The sequence below is a fragment of the Aplidium turbinatum genome, chromosome 17 (genome assembly GCF_918807975.1).
Source record: "Aplidium turbinatum chromosome 17, kaAplTurb1.1, whole genome shotgun sequence".
Classification (NCBI taxonomy): Eukaryota; Metazoa; Chordata; class Ascidiacea; order Aplousobranchia; family Polyclinidae; genus Aplidium; species Aplidium turbinatum.
In genome coordinates this window covers 12943444-12961551 of record NC_137488.1, presented here as the reverse complement: position 1 = coordinate 12961551, position 18108 = coordinate 12943444, and positions in this window count along the sequence as shown.

Sequence of the window (18108 nt, the reverse complement as noted above, 5' to 3'; positions counted from 1 at the left end):
TAAACTGATTGTCCTGCTTTGCTATCATACACACTCATAACGTCCGTGTTTTGTCGCTTCTACCTTTTTCTATACCTCTGCTATGTTCGTCATATACTGTTTTTTCGTTGTGATGGTCAGAACTAAAAACAAACTAAACTGAACGGCCACAAAAATACGTAGCCTAATGATTGAGTCACTTCGGGTTAGAATTAAGTTCAAAAAAAAAAAAATCACCTTTTGGTGGAATTGAACTCATATCCTTGCGAGTATGAGCCAGACAAAGATCGCGCGCGCCACTGATTCACTTAGCAAAAACACTTGAAGTTAGAAGTTATATACGCACTTTTTTCCAGCAACAGCGGGCAATTAGGGTGCATCATCTCCCCCTTATTTTTTAAACCAAAGTTGTGCCATTGAGAAATGGTGTCCATTTTAGGTCAGACTCAGCCAAAAAAATTATTGGGGTTGTGGGACCCCCCCTACCACCACCTCCGCAACCCCCCAAATCCGCTTCACTAAAATCGCAATAACTCAAAAACTAAACAAGATAGACAAATGGTGTTTGGTATGAACATCATTGCAACTACTTGATTTAATTCAAATCTGCCAAAAAATTTGCAATTTTTTATGTGAATTTTAATTTTCGATTTTGTGACAGGTTTTGTATGTTCATGTGTAATACGAAAAATATGAAAATCAATCTTCATGTTGACTTTTCCAGTCGCTTGTAGATTTCTGGCTGGTTAAATTTAAGACTGCTCAAAAGTATTCCAGTCATTCTCAATAAATTCATAACATTTGAACTATTGAACTTATTCTATTACAGGGATAAGTACCCGTACTGTAATTAAGCACGGCTATCAATCTTGTTAATTTCTAGAGCACACTTCTTGTTTATTTTGTTGCAAGTTGTGCTTTCATGACTTCAAATAGAGCATTATATGATGATAACAACAAGCTTGGTGGCAAGATATCATTTGAGGATGCAGTTTTGAAAGGAGCTAAACTTCCAACAAACAAGCAAGTAATTCGATGCATGAAGTACCACCAGCAGTTTACAAAGCTAAGTCAATGGGAAAGTGCAGAAGCTGTACTACAGCAAGTGAAAGTATATTACGCCAAAGCAAATTTGGAAGACAGACTCATTACAGACCTAGCAGCAAAAAAGAAGTTAATTCGATATGTAAAAAAAGATAACTCAACAAGAAAAACAAAATCAACATTACGGAAAACTGAAAAATTCAAGCATCATTTGAAACAACATGAAACTTTCTTGAACAAAACTTTCATTATTACAACACCTGACGCACTTTCAAAATCATTTACATATGAAGAAGATAGGCTGTTTTTGACTTTAATGTTGGGAGATCGAACAGCAACTCTTGGAAGTTATGACAGATCAGATTTAGTAAAAATTCAGCAAAAACAACAAAAGGAGGCCAAACCAGTTCAAAGGAAGAATGCTACAACTGCTGCAACAAGAAGCGAGTTTGAAATGGTCCCATCAGAGAATATTCCATGCTCATCATCATCAACTGATGGTGCAAGCTCTGAGGACGATGTGCCCAGCTGTAGCACAGCACCAGAGGTTCACAGGAGAAAGTTAAAAACTGGTGCACTGCTTGAGGTGCCTTATGATATCCTGTCAAGAAATGCAGTTGTTGAAACTATGACAAGGTGCGGTATTTCTCCAGCATCTGCTTCAGCTTTTTTACAGAGCATCATAATGGAATCAACATACACTGGGAAGTGGGAAAGAAGAATTGACTGGCACACAGTTACTATCAAAATTTACACTGTCATATGCTTCTTGTGATCGATACAAAAAAAAAATAAATGTTAACATAGCGGAAACCATCAAGGAAAATTGGACACCACCCTTGTTGTATAACATACATTGGGATTCTAAACTCATTCCAGAATTTAATAACAAATACAAAAAGGTTGAAGTTATGCCTATTTTAGTATCAGAAGGTCATCAAACAAAACTTCTTGGTGTGCCATCCTTCAGCCCCAAAGTTGGGCAGTCCGCTGGTAGCATTATCAGTGACTTCGCTTGTGACTTGTTACGTGAATGGAAGTGCTCTATAGATGGGGCCATAAGTATGGTGTTTGACACTACATCTACAAACACTGGTCTGTGGTCAGGAGGTTATGTGGAACTGCAAGACCGGTTAAGCAAACCACTGTTATGGTGTGCCTGCAGAAAGCACATTGGCGAACTTATTGCTGGCAGTGTTTTTGATGCACTGCAAATTGAAACATCCAAGTCTCCAGAGATCACAATATTTAAAAACTTTCGAAGTTTCTTTAGCCATGTTTGTCAAGATAATTTATCTTTTCCTCCTTATTTCAGTGAAGCCGAGTGCATTTCAACCAGTGGAATGGATTTCCTAAATAAACAAAGAAAAGATGCTACAGACCTTGCTACTCAACTGCTGACAAAAAATGATAGCCGTGATATCCCTAGAGCGAACTATGAAGAGCTTTTACAACTACTTCTTTTTAGTTTTCAAATATCCCTCTCACACAAGCCATTCAAATTCAAAAAACCAGGTGCAATTCATAAAGCTCGATGGATGGCTAAAGTGATTTATGCAATAAAGCTTTCATTGCTATCTATGGAGGCGGAAAAAGTGATGGATCCAAATAATGCCAGAAAATGCTTGATTTTACAACCCAAGGACACCAAAAAGCTGAAAAGATATGCAATGTGTTGATATATTTCACTCTATCAGTGTGTGTTGTGTATGTGTATCTGTATCTGTTCAATTGGAAACTGGGTATGGCAGCAAATAACAGCAGGCTTGCTTTACACCAAGATGGAAATAATGCAAAAAACTTGTATGACAACATTAAAATAATACAAATTGGCTATGAACTAACTTTATTAGGCCAGTTATCACAAAATCAGATATTTTATAGCAAATGATATTTCAAAAATTGATTGATCTTCAAATATTTTTGTATTATGCATGAACATACGAACCCTGTCACAAAATCAAAAATTAAAATTCACATAAAATTGCAAATTTTTTTGCAGATTTGAATTTAATCAAGTAGTTGCAATGATGTTGATACCAAACACCATTTGTCTATCTTGTTTGGTTTTTGAGCTATTGCGATTTTAGTGAAGCGGATTTGGGGGGTTGCGGAGGTGGTGGTAAGGGGGGTCCCACAACCCCAATAATTTTTTTGGCTGAATCTGACCTAAAATGGACACCATTTCTCAATGGCACAACTTTGATTTAAAAAATAAGGGGGAGATGATGCACCCTGCCGCGCATGCGCAGTAAAAGCGAAGTAAAGATAAAAAAAAAAGGCATGGAACGGCTGTATTTATGGCGCCGTAAATGCAGCCACTTCCATTAAAATTATAATAGCACATTTTGTAATTGCTGTATTAATGTCAAAATGCATACAAACACCATTGTCATTCTGACAACAATTCTGTGCAATCCGCCTAATAACAATCCATAAAAAACAGGTGGTAAATAATGTGATGACCGCAACAACACACGAACCTTGATAAAAGCACTTCTCGTTGACATATTTATATTTTGCTACTTGAAAGTCAGGATGATATTTTTAGGAAGTGGCTTTGCTTACAGCACCGTAGATATAGTCATTCCATGCTTTTTTTTAAAATCTTTACGTCGCTTTTACTGCGCATACGCGCTGTTGCTGCGTTTGCGGGGCTTGCTGCGCTTTTTTCTTCTTGCACCTTCTCTTTCAAAGCAAAAGAAGAAAGAACAAATGAAAAAAGTGCATATATAAGTTCTAAATTCAACTGTTTTTGCCAAGTGAATCAGTGGCGCGTGCAATCTTTGTCTGGCTTGTTTTCCCTTAAGGATCTGAGGTCGATACCGCCAAGAGGTGTTTTTTTTTTAAACTAAAATCTATCCCGAAAGTGACTTAATCGTTAGGCTGCGCATTTTTGTGGCGTTTTAGTTTAGTTTGTTTTTATTTCTGACCATCACAACGCAAAAACAGTATATGACAAACATAGCAGAGGTCTAGAAAAAGGTAGAAGCGACAAAACGCGGTGGTTATAGAGTGCAAGATACCAAAGCAGGACAATCAGTTTAAAATATGGCACGGTCGCAACACTTTAATAACTTTTTTATAAATTTAGAATTGTTTTTACTCATATTAATTGTTAAAGAAAAAAACTCACTAGCCCTTTTTTTCTCTTTTTTCTAATTTTATTAAGTTGTTGCGACCGTGCCATATTAGAAAATTTTTTTTAGTCCTGGGCAAAGATTAAAACCCTAAGCTTATTCCCAACTCCAACCCTTCCTAACTCTGGGCTGGCAACACCTGATTGTAACTATGGCAACAAGTGGGTAAAAATAGCCACTTCCATTTTTACCAGGACAGAGACTTGTACATCAGCTTTCAAAATGTTGAAAAGCTTAAACCTTGCAAGGTTTTTTTCTAGTTCATTAACGTGCTGGTATGCCTATATCGACTGTTGTAGTTGGTAGTATCTTTTTCGTACTGAACACGTTAATGACAAAAAATAAAAATGATTGAATGAGCTCCCAGGTTTCATATGTCGGTTTCAAACTGCAATAACATGAAATGTGGCTTTTTTATGTTGTGCGACTTGATGTTTAGCTACCTGCAAGATTTGTATGGTAATTGTTCCACAGTTTTGTATCGTTGGTGTTGTTTCTGTATCACTGCTTTGATATGGTCTGTTCTTTTTACATTCTAAAAATTACAAGCCACCACAAATCTGTTTATCTCGATAGCTAAAGAAGACTGATGCTTTCAAACTATTGTGAGAAGTTTTCTTTTTAAATGGTTGATTGTTCACCACATACAAATTTAATTTTTTTTTTCTGCACTTGCTATAGCTTACCTTACCTACTACAGTAGTACTACATTTTATCCTCAACCATGTTTTTGAACTTTTAATGCTGGCCTTTTTTGCACTATTACTGTTTTGTCAAGTCATCATTTTTAAGAGCTAGTTAATATATTCATCCGCGATATGAAAATTTGATACATAGTGTATCTTAGCATAATCATTTAAAAAAAATAAAGAGCATGATATAAAATTTTTTATGATTGAATTTGATAAATATATCAGAATAGTAGACTTTCTAAATGAAAAGTCTTAATTCAATGCTGAAACTACTTCTTGATGACGCGATTACCGAGGGATTGCGTAACTCTGTTTGACTTGAGAGTGAGTAGAAGCAGTGAGAGATCTCAGTCGCAAAGTGTCATATTTGGGGCCGCTTTTGGGTTTGTTTTATCACTAGTATCACTAGTAACTAGAAACTGCACCCTCTTCTGCCCCCTAAATCCAAGCCTCGTTATAGGGGTGGTCAGGGCCGGATTTAGCTGATGGGGGCCGGGACACTTTTAGATCGGAGGGCTTTCGTGCAAAATGTTTTTCGCGCCTACGGCGCGAAAAACCACCTCTACGTCTACAGTAGCATTAATACAGCACTGCACAGCATTTTGCAGAAACTTTAAAGTCTAAATGAAAAAAAATAACACAAAATCACATTTTGTCTACATAGGGGGGGCTTTCAAAAGTCGGGGGGCCTGGGGCACCTGCACCCTCTGCCTCTCCTATATCCGGGCCTGGAGGTGGTGGATGACTATAGATGAACGCTTATGGTTTTTCGCTACCATCCTGATTGCATCATAATCTAATCAATAACAACAACTTACTGTGCATTGTTTTTACTTTCTATTTAATCTGCTTCTTGTTTATATATGTGGCACTTTTGAAACAAAATAAATTGACTTGACTTGATTTGGCTTCTTTGGAGGGAAGAGAACTTTTATTTCGTTTGTTCTAAAAATAGCACTGCACAACAGTGCAAAAAACTAAATTCTGCAACAGACAGGAAGCAGCGAAAAACTATCTCAATTATCGATTCAGCTATTTTTTGTGTCCTCACTCCTCAGTGTGACAGATGCCAAACATTCGTAAATTCCGTTTAAGCTGAAGATTTTGATTAAAATTCAAAAAAACATAGTTGCCTATAGGCCTACATTAAAAACAGAGAGAGACTGTTCACCAGGCATTTGATAATTAAAGTAACTTGCGTTGTTCTGGTGACTATTTACTAGGTTACGGTTACCTCCTGATGTTAAAGATGATAACTAGCTTTTTTGTATTTCCGACGTTTCGTCAGTCAGCACGACTGACTTTATCAAGGTGGCTAAAACAGGTTAAAACAACCTGTTCAGCAACGATAGCACAACACAAAAACATACTGATAATATGAATAAAGTAAAGCAGCAAGAATCAGAGTTAAAACACGCAACAAGATAGCCAGTGACGATCGGTGAGGGAAAGCAAGGAAAGCAGTGCTTCCTGAGCGAAAACTATGCAAAATATAATGACTGAATTCTAGGTTTAACTTCTTATTATTTTTATCAAGTCTATTTTAACTTGAAAATTACTGTGTTCGTGACTAGAATTACTCGTAACGCTTGCGAGTAGTCTAAGTCCTCACCAAACCGCATGTCTTGCCTATAAATGCCAATTAACGCAAACGCTTTTGTCAGAAACCATCACTGAAGCTCCAGGGAGATCAACTTTCAAAGTTGCTTTCCCATGTTCAAAAATGTCAAAAAACGCCTTCGTTTTATCCAATCCTCAATCGTTTTGCAAAACGTCACCAGCTGCTTAGCCAATCAGATGTGTTATGGTATGGTTAGTTGTGCTTTCCCAGTGACGTCATGCGTATCTCATGTCTGTGATCTCATAGCGGCTGCTTTTGGTTTCAGACGAAAGGAATACAACCTCTACGCATGAGTGATTTGCGCGCTTGTAACTATAGGCTACTGAGTACGCTGAAAATAAAGCTGGTTCTCTTACCAAAAAAAACATAGATTCTACAATAAAACATGCAATTCCAAAGGGTACATTAACCAACCAGTAGGTTACTGAAACAGCACAAGTGTTTTTTTAAATTCTTTTGGGTCAATAGACTGACATCACAAGTTCAGAGCAAATTTACTTGTGTTCTTCAAGAATGGACTAGCTTAATTTATAGGCTAATTATTTGCTCTTTACTAGTGCACCAGTCCAATGCATGTCTTAAATGCTTACAGATGACATTGACAATAAGTTTTTGTGCTCAGTCTAAAAACGCAGCCAACATTCTAGACTAGTCCCAGTTTGATTGATTGATTAAATCTTTATCCTCGGACCGGAAAAGTCCGAAGATTTTGTTTTGTTTTGGAAATGCTCTCAAAGCGCACCAAATTGGAAAAGTTTTTCAAAATTTTCTGGGGGAGGCCCCCCAGACCCCCCGCTGGAAGTGTTGCCTTCGGCAACACGCCTTCGGGCTTCGCCCGACGGTTACGCCCTTCGTGCCTACTACCTTGCTTCAGCATATTTCCAAGTTGCTTTCCCAATGGTTTAAGCCACCGAACGTCACTGAAGATAGCCTACCTAGAGGTTAAACTGAATGCAGTGAATGCCTAAAACCAGTAGGCTACTTTTCAACAGCGTAAATTTATCTATCTAACTAAATTTATCTATATCTAACTAAATAAATAACTAAATTTATCTAACTAAATTTATCTAAGTTTATCTATATCTAACTAAATAAATAACTAAATTTATCTAAATTTATCTATCTAAATTTATCTAACCTAGTAAATAATCACCAGAAGAACACAAATTACTTTAATTACCGTATCAAGTTGCCTACATTGTCCATTTTTCTCAATGCAAAACTAACGAAAAGCTTTGGTTTGTTTGCGTTAGGAAGACATGGCGGAGTAAAAACGAGAGAGCAAGTTTGCTTCAAAACAAATCCCAACATGAGCCGCACAGAAATAAAAGCGAAAGCAAAACACATAACAACAAACATGGAAACAAAAACCGACTCCGGCTCTGTCAATCAACTGAATGCATCGAAAACCGCATGGTTATCAAAGTCAGATGTCTCCCCTGCTCTGCATGACGTGCACATTAACGCATAGAAAACAACCATCGCGTTGCACCAGATTCGAAAATTTTGTGTCAGCGCTACATGCAAGTTTTTAGCATTGTAGCTGTGCTTAAAATGCACTTGCAATCAATGTTGGGCGCGATAACTCATTTTTCAGTTAAGCAATAACGATAATCGATAAACGAAAAATGCCTAAAGCGATAACGATAAACGATAAATAAAAGAAATTTAAGCGATAACAATAAACGATAAAATTATCGCCGATAATGTCCGATAACGATATTTTTTTTTCATGATTAGCGCTGCCCCATCCCATGCAGCACGAACTGTTTTCATCAACATGACAAAAAATCGAACATAATATAGCCTACTGTAAAGGGACAAAACTTTTTGTAAGTTATGCATGAATAGAATCGCAACAGCGGCAGTGGGTATCGAACCTTCAACCTCTTGATCTAGAATCAAACCACTGAGGTAACCGTCGTGCTTATAGCTATAGCCTACCTTCAGATATCAGTTGGATGCTTTTATCAATTGAGTTACACTGCCGCTTACGTGCAGAAGGCAAAATAATTAAGTCAAATGAAAATACCATAAAAAATTCCAAACTTTGTATTTTGCTTTCTGCTTAAAGGGCTGTTTACAGCAATAGTCTCCTGTGCGCTTACATTTTAATTGTAAAGTTCACTCGCGATTGCGGATTGCAGCAAAACAACAAGAGAATTGTTGCATGCATTTCATTGCATTGCAATTTGCCACTCTAAACATTATTGTGTTGTCAGGGCCGTCGCTGCAGGGGGGGCGTGCCCCCTCCCCTGACAACAACCTGTGCACACACACTTCAGGCACTGTAGAAGAACTGGTGTTTCATTTGAATGATTGTAGTACTGTAGATGTACTGATTGGCAACGACAACGCTTATTTGATGTGGGCCAAAGAGGAGCGTGTTGGTGAAAATCGTAGTGAACCGCATGCTTTGCTCACTCCTCTCGGTTGGTTGGCTTGTGGTGGTAAGTCACCCTTAGATGAAAGCGTTGCTAACGTGTGCAGAGTGCAGACGTCTTCAGAGTCGGATGTCATCTCTGGCTTTCAGCGTAAAATTGAGTCTCGTGATATGGAAATAGCAGACCTGAATAAAGTCATTCAGGATTTCACCTTGCAAAATGAAACCTGTGAATTGTCTCGCAATGATATTTTGGCTAGAGAACTTGTCGAACCGAATATTGAGTTGAAAGATGGTCGATTTGAGATACCTGTACCGTTGAAGGAAGATATTGATTTACCTAACAATTTTGTGTTGGCGTCAGATAGAGCTGCTGCTTTAAGGAAGAAAGCTTTAAAACAACCTGAACCTCGTGATTTTCTTACCGACACCATGAAAGATCTTAAATCTAATGGTTATATTGAGCATGCTGGTGAAGCAGGAAATGTAAAGGGATTTGAATGGTATTTACCATACTTTGTGACGTCACAATTAAAAAAGAGTATTTGTTTTTTCGGTCATTACATTCAGACGAACGGATTCTGGAATCTTACGTTACAATTTTCCCACAAAGAGATTATGGTTTACCGCTGTGACCAACTGGTTTCAATTTTAGTTTCATTAACCATAGGTGGCTATAGTAAAAATATTACTTTTCCTGTTCTTTCCACTTGTGTGTTGATCCGAAATAAAATTTATCGGCGATTATCTGCCATAATCAAATATTGCCTTTGGCGATAACGATAAACGATAACTGAAAAAATAATTGAGCGATAACGATAAGCGATAAAAATTTATCGCCGATAATTATCGCCGGTAAATTATCGCCGATAATGCCCATCACTGCTTGCAATGTAGCCCAACCGATTAGGCTAGGCTATTACATATCAAGCTCAATTGTTTTCCGTGCAGAACACAAAATTATTTATTAGAGGCTTTGAATCACTGACGCAGGCCCGATCATCGAGATTGACAGAGTGAAGTTTCCAATTGTTGAAGTCTTGTTGCCTGGGAATTATTCCATCCATTAGATGCCGCTGAATGGAGAGCAATCCTTAACTTACCTTGCTTAAGCGTCAGGGGCGTATCCTCAATGGAAGCAAGGGAAGCGTTGCTTCCCCTGTCAAAATTGAAAAAAGAAGAAGCTGATGATATTTTTCAGTAAAACGATTTCGTAATTTCTTTACCTGAATACAAATTAGAACAGTTTCTAACTCATGTCCCGTATAATTTTAGCTCGGTTTTGTATTTAAAAAGTTTGGAAGCTTACGGAAGCAAAGATTCGTATCGCTTCCCTTGCACTCGTTTTTGCTATCAGAAGAAACAAGTGAGAGAGAAAGAAAAAAGCAGCGCAAAGTTTGCGCGATTTATATTTCTCCTAACTAATCTGTGGAAGCAAATTTTAAATTGCTTCCTCAGGTGCAGAGTTGCCAGATTGGCCAACCTTCTCGAATCAGGCTTTTTTAAACTCTCTTCAAAATGCATAATAATCAATATTTCTGAAATACCGTAACCTTACCAGATGAAACCATATTCACCATTGTTCAATACATGTTCTATGCTTGTTTAATACTGGTAATGTGGCGGATTAAAACTCATCTGCTGCAATCTTTTTATACTTGCTATTTTTCGGGCTACTTTAAAAATTATTTTTGCTACAATTTATTGAAATCCGCTACAAGTCATAAAATATATGTACATTTTGTTATTTTTAATAGAAACAGGTAAATATATCCATTTGGCTTTTTTTGTCTAATATTTTTGTTTTGGTGAGCTTTTGATGTTCTTTAATTTTAGCCGCATTTTTTTAGTGTAATTTTGCAATGTTTTTTTGGGGGGGGCAAGCCTCCGGACCCCCCCCCAAGAAAACACGTGCTTTCTGCACGCTCTAATCCTCCACGAGTACGAGTTTTATTGCTTCCCTTTCTCAACCAACCAGGATAAGCTACTGTCAAGTGCACACTTCGAGAGTCGAACCAGCGCAGCTTGATCTTGAAGTTTCTTCGTTCCAAAAGTCACGCTACCAACTGAGCTATCGGAGCGGACTTGGGATGTGTAATACGTATAATTACGTAAATCTCATTGTAGCAGCTTTGGGATTTACCAAGATATACCGTACATTTAATGTATTTTTCTCAAGTTAATTTTATTTTTTACTGAAGGCGCAAATCAGTAGCGCACACTTGTACAGAACGACAAAATAAACATAGGCTACAAATTTGACACCAACAAAAGGAAAAGATGGCAAAACCCAAAGGTTTAAAATATAAAACGGTTTTACCGGTACTACTATGTTAAAATTGTACAGCCACCAAACCTAGAAGAAGAGATATAGAATGAATAAAGCTTTTTTGTGAAAATAGCCCTGTTAACACTTGCAAGTGCAAGGGCGATTTAAAGTTTATTACACAAACAGAAATTCAAGACTTTACTACCGTACTTTCTTTTTACTTCACTATTTTCCAACCTCGGAAGCGTAGGCCACGTTCGGAATGCAAAAGAAACGGTGTTGTTATTTGTTTGATGCAAACTTCTTAAAAAAATTAACAAAACCATCTCGGTGACGTACATAATGATCTAGACCCAAAGTATATGAGCAAATGAAAGCAAATTTGTCTGAACTAGTGATGCAAGCCGCGCCGCGTACGCGGCCGCTTTTGAATTTTTCGCCGCGTGCCGCGTGGAAGGTTAAAACGACAAAGCCGCGCCGCTCCGTTTGCCGCGTGAACTTTCAAGAAATTAAACTTTCAACTTTTCAAGAAAATCAGTTATGAAACTTCAAATTTAAATTGGAAACACGGATCAGTTTTTTTCCTTCGGAAACCCGAAGCTGCTGGAAAGCTAATAAGCTAGGCCTATGCAAATAGCTTGCAGTTGAGACTTGAGAGGGTTTTGGGCTGGCTTGTGAGGGAAGCTGTACGAGTGTTTTTGGTTAATAGCCGAGCTGATAAGCTCAGCTCCTAGTTACCATGCTATAGGCCTACCGCATTAGTTACTATAACAGTTCAGGCTATAAGTTTTAGGCAGTGGCTATTGCTTACAAAAAGTGTTCAAAAGTCCTGATACTGGATCCAGGAACATTCTATTTGAAAAAGCATGATGTCTTAGAACTTAGATGTATTGCTGATAAGAGAATATGATCTGGTTAGCCTAGTCAATTAGTGCACAACTGTACTGGTAGGTAGGTTACCAGTTATATGCCATGGGTGCTTTTTTCCACAAATGACATTCTAAAAATTAACGCATTAAAGTATTTTTTGAAAATTTTGTAATTTGCTGTGTGCAGTGCGGTAGAGATGCAGCAAACCCAAAATTTTTATCCGCACACTGCACCGCAACTGAATCATCTATCCGCACACCGCACCGCACACCACAATTTATCTGGAACTTTGACACAAAAAGGTATACTTAACGTTGGACACAAAGATTAGCTTTTTTGCCTTCTCGTCCACTTAATCTAAATCTTGAAATTCTGGGCGTGAACCTGAATACGACAACAACTCGAGCATGACGCATTTTTTTGCCTTCTCTTCCACAAGATAACTGCATTTATTATTGCTGGTTTAGCATCGGCCGCCTTGGTCAGTGACGTCATGAAAATGTATGACGTCATGCAAAAAAACGCAACTACTTTTAGGAAGGGTGCAAAAACGCGGAATAGAAGTAAAAGCAGAATAGTGCCTCCAGCTTTCTCATTTCTGCTTATAGTGCCTCCAGCTTTCTCATTTCTGCTTAGATCGTTGGAAAGCACGATGCTTCATCTACCCGAATAAATTAATTTCCAGTCTAAAGTAGGCATTATATTTATGTAGCGCTAACTTAAACTTTACTATTTTGTACCAATTCTCAGCAATTCATTTTTTACAATAAAAATACCAAACCGCTCGACAAAGCTTTAAACAATGCAAACACAAAGCGATCAATTTCGAGTGTTCATTATAAGCCACCCACAGTTTGATGTGATCGGTGAATAGTGCCTCCACCAAATAGGGGAAAGTGGGGCTTTAACGATCATGCTCTCGTGTTTTCTTCAATATCAAGAAATGTATAGGTCTCAGGCTAAAAAAAATTTTTGTGTGAGATCAGGACAACCTTTTTTAAAATGTTTTCAATGATCATTATAGCCCCAGTAGTTAAACAGGCTTGTTACAATGGTTTTTAAAAATCTTTTAGGTGATTGGTATAGCCCCTATGAACTGGGGCTTTAACGATCACTATTATGTTTTTAAAAAATGTGCGATAATCGAACTAAAGTTGCAACAGTATTGTGTAGAACATGTGACTTTATCAACACAATGTGCCCACCTAAATAATATCCACACCATTGAACAGTTGAACATAGTCAGACCAGAGGACTAGTGTTTGTTTGTTACATTAAAATGTTCAATAATAATTTACTGGGTGCATGATGGGTGCATCAACAGCAGTCGACAGGTTGCGCACTCGTGCCTTTGATAACTGCTTTCCTTTTGCTTATAGCTGGATGTCTCCTCATGAAACCTTGAAACCATTGCTGCCCTGGCACTCCTCCCTTGAAAGGCGTAATTCTGTCTGTTTTGTTGGATAATTCTGCAACATAGGAGCCAACTACTTGACATGTCTCAAGTTGTGTGAGTCCATACCCTCAATCTGATAACACTAAAATGCATTCTTCAATCTCAGCTTCTTCTTCTGCTGTTAATGCTGTAGGGTGTCCTGGATTTTCCTGTTTCAACTTATTCTTTACTCTGCTTTGTAGCACTGAGTATGGAACATCATACATTTTTGCTGCATTTCTTATGCTACCACTATGGCATGCTTCCGTTGCTATTTCAAGTCTTTTTCCATGTAATGTTCCTTTACTGTAATTTCTTCTCATATTTACATTAAGTTCACTTTTTTTACCCTTACATTTCCCTTTTTGGTAAAAACAAACCATAATTCAAAGTGATCGCTAAAGCCCCTGTAGTACAATATTGAAACAATAAAATTTAATACACTATAATTCATAACAGAGATAATCTCAGTCAATAATTTTGCTTTGATATGTATTTGGTACAGTTACTCTACCATACATTACATATACAAACAATTATAATATTCAAACAAAATTGTATAAAAAATTGTAAATAAAAATAGCACATGAAAAGTTTTGCGAGCCGTTTTTTCTTAAAAATATTGTATATGTAGAATCAAGGAAGCACAGAGTGGTTGGTGGTGAGTAATTGGTAGCTCAACATGCTTTACAATGATGTTTAATACAATAGGAAAAAATGTGTAAGATGTTTTTAGGTGTCACATAATTTTAATGGGGCGGAAATATAAAATAAAATAAATGAACGTTATAGCCCTGTGATCGTTAAAGCCCCACTTTCCCCTATGCTGTAGCTTTCTCATTTCTGCTTGGATTTTAACAATTTTCCTATCCTTGGAAAGCATGATGCCTCATCTACTCGAATGGATTAATTGCCAGTCTAAATTATGCATTATATTTAATTTATGTAGCGCTAACTTAAACTTTACTATTTTGTACCAATTCTCAGCAATTCAATTTTTACAAGAAAAATACCAAACCAACACAAATTAAAAGAGTATGTCTTGCTTTATTAACCTAACAACTTTCACGTTTATATGTTATCTACAAAACGAGAAATCGTTGTTCAAACGTAACCGCTCAACGAAGCTTTTTTCCAATGCATTTTTCAAGGCGATTCGATCGTGGTTCAGTATAAGCCGCCCACAGTTTGCTGTGATCGGTGAATACTGCCTCCACCAAATATGCTGTAGCTTTCTCATTTCTGCTCGGATTCTAACAATTTTACTATCGTTGGGTGGCATTATGCTTCATCTACCCGAATGGATTAATTGCCAATCTAAAGTAGGCATTATATTTATGTAGCGCTAACTTAAACTTTACCATTTTGTACCAATTCTCAGCAATTCAATTTTTACAATAAAAATACCAAATTAACTTGAATTGAAAGAGTATGTCTTGGTTTATTCATCTGTTAACTTTCACATTTATATCTAATCCACAAAACGAGCAATCGTTATTCAAACGTATCCGCTTGACGAAGCTTTTTTCCAATGCAATCTTGAAGGGGATTGGACCATTGTTCATTATAAGCCGCCCAAAGTTTTTACGTTTAAACAACGATTGCTTGTTTTGTAGATAGCATATAAACGTGAAAGTTTTTAGGTTTTTAGGTTTTTAGGTATCATACTCTTTTTATTTATGTTGGTTTGGTATGCTTATTGTAAAAATTGAATTGCTGAGAATTGGTACAAAATGGTAAAGTTTAAGTTAGTGCTACATAAATACAATGCATACGTTGGACTGGCAATTAATTCACTTGGGTAGATGAAACATCGTGCTTTCCAACGATAGTAGAATAGTTAAAATCTGAGCCGAAATGAGAAAGCTACAGCACATTTGGTGGAGGCACTATTCACCGATCACAGTAAACCGGGGGCGGCTTATAATGAACAATGATCCAATCGCCTTCAAGATTGCATTGGAAAAAAGCTTTGTCAAGTGGTTACGTTTGAATAACGATTTCTCGTTTTTCTGGATAACATATGAACGTGAAATTTTTTAGGTAAATAAAGCAAGACATACTCTTTTTATTTATGTTGGTTTGGTACTTTTATTGTAAAAATTGAATTGCTGAGAATTGGTACAAAATGGTAAAGTTTAAGTTAGTACTACATAAATATAATGCATACGTTGGACTGGCAATTAATTTATTCGGGTAGATGAAGCATCGTGCTTTCCAACGATAGTAGAATAGTTAAAATCTGAGCCGAAATGAGAAAGCTACAGCACAATTGGTGGAGGCACTATTCACCGATCACAGCAAACGGGGTGCGGCTTATAATGAACACTCGAAATTGATTGCTTTGTGTTTGCATTGTTTTGGTTAAAAGCTTCGTCGAGCGGTTACGTTTGAACAACGATTGCTCGTTTTGTGGATTAGATATAAATGTGAAAGTTAACATATGAATAAACCAAGACATACTCTTTTAATTTGTGTATTTTTATTGTAAAAATTGAATTGCTGAGAATTGGTACAAAATAGTAAAGTTTAAGTTAGCGCTACATAAATATAATGCCTACTTTGGATTGGCAGTTAATCCATTCGGGTAGATGAAGCATAATGCCATCCAACGATAGTAAAATTGTTACAATCCGAGCAGAAATGAGAAAGTTACAGCATATTTGGTGGAGGCAGTATTCACCGATCACAGCAAACTGTGGGCGGCGTATAATGAACACTCGAAATTGATCGCTTTGTGTTTGCATTGTTTTGGTAAAAAGCTTCGTCGAGCGGTTACGTTTGAACAACGATTTCTCGTTTTGTAGATAACATACAAACGTGAAAGTTGTTAGGTTAATAAAGCAAGACATACTCTTTTAATTTGTGTTGGTTTGGTATTTTTATTGTAAAAATTGAATTGCTGAGAATTGGTACAAAATAGTAAAGTTTAAGTTAGCGCTACATAAAAATAATGCATAATTTAGACTGGCTATTAATCCATTCGTATAGATGCAGTATCGTGCTTTCCAACGATGGTAAAATTGTTAAAATCCGAGCAGAAATGAAAAAGCTACAGCACATTTGGTGGAGGCAGTATTCACCGATCACATCAAACTGTGGGCAGCGTATAATGAACACTCGAAATTGATCGCTTTGTGTTTGCATTGTTTTGGTAAAAAGCTTCGTCGAGCGGTTACGTTTGAACAACGATTGCTCGTTTTGTGGATTAGATATAAATGTGAAAGTTAACAGATGAATAAACCAAGACATACTCTTATAATTTGTGTTGGTTTGGTATTTTTATTGTAAAAATTGAATTTCTGAGAATTGGTATAAAATAGTAAAGTTTAAGTTAGCGCTACATAAATATAATGCCTACTTTAGACTGGCAATTAATCCATTTGGGTAGATGAAGCATAATGCCATCCAACGATAGTAAAATTGTTAGAATCCGAGCCGAAATGAGATAGCTACAGCATATTTGGTGGAGGCAGTATTCACCGATCACATCAAACTGTGGGCGGCTTATACTGAACCACGATCGAATCGCCTTGAAAAATGCATTGGAAAAAAGCTTCGTCGAGCGGTTACGTTTGAACAACGATTTCTCGTTTTGTAGATAACATATAAACGTGAAAGTTGTTAGGTTAATAAAGCAAGACATACTCTTTTAATTTGTGTTGGTTTGGTATTTTTCTTGTAAAAATTGAATTGCTAAGAATTGGTACAAAATAGTAAAGTTTAAGTTAGCGCTACATAAATGTAATGCCTACTTTAGACTGGCAATTAATCCATTCGGGTAGATGAGGCATAATGCTTTCCAACGATAGGAAAATTGTTAAAATCCAAGCAGAAATGAGAAAGCTACAGCATATTTGGTGGAGGCACTATTCACCGATCACTTCAAACTGTGGGCTGCTTATAATGAACACTCGAAATTGATCGCTTTGTGTTTGCATTGTTTTGGTAAAAAGCTTCGTCGAGCGGTTACGTTTGAACAACGATTTCTTGTTTTGTAGATAACAAATATAACGTGAAAGTTGTTAGGTTAATAAAGCAAGACATACTCTTTTAATTTGTGTTGGTTTGGTATTTTTCTTGTAAAAATTGAATTTCTGAGAATTGGTACAAAATAGTAAAGTTTAAGTTAGCGCTACATAAACATAATGCCTACTTTAGACTGGCAATCAAGCCCGCAAGCAGGGGGGGCATTGGGGGCATTTGCCCCCCCCGAAATTTTTTGAAAAAATTTTAAGCGTTCTATGCAGTATGAAATGTATTATGAATAGACGTACGTCGTACACGTACAGCCATACTGTAGAGTGTAGACTATCGAAACCGAAAGTAGGCTACGCTGGTTGGAAGCCATGCTAACGATTTTGTTCGATAAATTAGGCTGGCATCCTCATTATCTGTTTCGTTAGCGTATACATAATGTCAGCATCCATCATCACCATAAAAAGCGTTTAAAAGCAACTAAATAATTCGAGATCAAAAGCAGCTGCGATAGCGTGGTGAATAAGCTACTCAGTTGGGCTTAGGCATTTGTAAATCTGATTTTAAATGAGCAAGCAGTTATGAATCACAGGGCACAGCACTGGTGTGTTTGACCAGCTGTGGTTCTCACTATATCTCTGCTACGTCACATAAAAAAATTTGTATCACAATTTCACAAACAATTGCCTTGCTCTAT